The sequence below is a fragment of the Pipistrellus hanaki genome (genome assembly GCF_964339955.1).
Source record: "Pipistrellus hanaki genome assembly, chromosome: 20".
Lineage (NCBI taxonomy): Eukaryota > Metazoa > Chordata > Mammalia > Chiroptera > Vespertilionidae > Pipistrellus > Pipistrellus hanaki.
This window is the reverse complement of record NC_140522.1, coordinates 989,639-992,138: the sequence shown is the minus strand read 5'-3', so window position 1 is coordinate 992,138 and position 2,500 is coordinate 989,639.

Here is a 2,500-nt window from a genome sequence, read left to right as displayed (position 1 = left end):
AGGGTGGCTCAGTGGATAGAGCGTCGGCCTGCGGACTGAAGGGTCCCGGGGTTCGATTCCGGTCAAGGGCATGGACCTTGGTGGCGGGCACATCTCCAGTGGGGTGTGTGTAGGAGGCAGCTGATGGATGTCTCTCTCTCATCGATGTTTCTAACTCTCTGTCCCTCTCCCTTCCTCTTTGTAAAAAAAAAAAATCAATAAATTATTGAAAGAGAGAGAGAGAGAGATGGACACATCCATGATGAGAGAGCATCTGTGATCGGCTGCCTCCTGCACGCCCCACCCTGGGGATCGAACCTGCCACCTGGGCCTGTGCCCGTGACCGGGAATCGAACCAGGACCTCCTGGTTCACGGATCCACGTTCAGCCACGGAGCCACGCCGCCGGCCGGGCATGTTTCCTTCCTCACGTGGCTGAATCCTGATCCTCGAACAAAGCCCCCGAGCGAGGGGCAGTGTCCGCGTCTTGTTCAACCTGTGCGAGGCCAGCACAGGCGCCTGGGCCTCGGGGAAAGCATTCCGGGCGGGGCTATAAATAGCCCTGCTTCCTGCAGGCCCCCAGGAGGGCGGCCTCGCCTGAGGACACGGGCCCAGGGCCTGCTGGGAGCACCGGTCCCTCCTGTCCATCCGGAGTCCCGGCGGGCGAGCAGGTGGCCGAGGGCAGACGCTGCGGCCACACTGGGTGCGGGGGCAGCACGGGGTCTGCCGCCCACCAGCTGGGGGCCCCCGGGGAACACGTCTGCTCGTCTCCTCCGCTGGGAGCTGGGACGTCAGGGTAATGATCTCGGTAAATGGTACCTGTCTCCTTCTGTTTTACCGTAAATATGTTTTTATTGATGTCAGAGAGACAGAGTGAGGGAGAGAGAGAGAAACATCCACGAGGAGAGAGAATCACGGACCGGCTGCCTCCTGCACGCCCCCACGTCAGGGATGGAGCCCACCAGCCGGGCCTGTGCCCTGACCGGGAATCGAACCCTGACCTCCTGGTTCACGGGTCGACGCTCAACCCCTGAGCCGCACCTGCCAGGCAATGGCACCTGCTTTATTTTTATTTTTTATTTATTCTATTTTATATTTTATTGATTGTTTACGGAGAGGAAGAGAGAGGGATAGAGAGCTAGAAACATCGATGAGAGAGAAACATCGACCAGCTGCCTCTTGCACACCTCCCACCAGGGATGTGCCCGCAACCAAGGTCCATGCCCTCGACCGGAATCGAACCCGGGACCCTTGAATCCGCAGGCCGACGCTCTCTCCACTGAGCCACACGGTTTCAGCTCCCCTTTCCGTTCCTCACGCGCCCCCGCGTCCTGGTCTCGGACTCCCCTGTTTGTTTGTTTGTTTCCTGTTTCAGGGCCGCGGCCAAGATCTCCCCTCCACTTCCTCCGGGGCCGTGAGAATGTGTCTCCTCCTCTTTGTCTGGGACCCGAGGGGATAAACAGGGATCTGGGCCGATGCCAGGTGGGGGGGGGGAGAGGTCTACACGGGAAACAACCGGATCTTTCCTGCGCGGGAGACCCGATGCCGGACCAAGGCCCCGGCAGGTGACACGGAAAACCGCCTGTGCCACACCCGGCCGCCTGTCTGCTGAGCTCTTTCTCCTTAAATAATAATAATAATAATAATAATAATAATAATAATAGCCCTGACTGGTTTGGCTGAGTGGATAGAGCATCAGCCTGTGGACCCAGGGGTCCCAGGTTCGATTCCGGTCAAGGGCATGGACTTTGGTTGTGGGTACATCCCCAGTGGGAGGTGTGCAGGAGGCAGCTGATGGATGATTCTCTCTCTCCTCTCTCTCTCTTTCTCTCTGTAAAAAAATCAATAAATTATATATATATATATGATTGATTTCAGAGAGGAAGGGAGAGGAAGAGAGAGTTAGACGCATCCATGAGGAGAGAGCACCATGGACCAGCTGCCTCCTGCACGCCCCACACCGGGGATGGAGCCCGCACCCCGGGCCTGTGCCCTGACCGGGACTCGAACCGTGGTCTCCCTGAGAACAGTGGACTCAAGCTGAGTTGAATCCAGCCCGGCCGGTGTGGCTCCGTGGTTGAGCTTCGAGCTGTGCACCAGGAGGTTGAGGTTCGATGCCTGGCCAGGGCACAGGCCCGGGGTGCGGGCTCCATCCCCGGTGGGGGGCGTGCAGGAGGCAGCCGGTCCGTGATTCTCTCTCCTCGTGGGTGTTTCTCTGTTATGGGGGTGCAGTCCTGGGCCCCAGCGTGGGGGTGTGGGCCGTCTCCTCACACAGGGGGGCTGCACCCAGCATTCCCTTTCAAGTTCATTCTCTGCTTATCCACCCACTCTCCCCTCCCCCTCCCTTCCTCTCCTCCAGACCTTGAACCGCAGGACAGAGGAAAGCCTGATTTGTGGCCGTGCCCGGGTTCGAGGTGGGGGCACCCCGCCGGGGCCGGCTGGCTTCGTGCTGCCCGTGCGGTGCCGCTCGGCGCGGGGCCCGGAGGAGATAAGGGATCCCACTTTGGGGCCGCGTCCCCCGC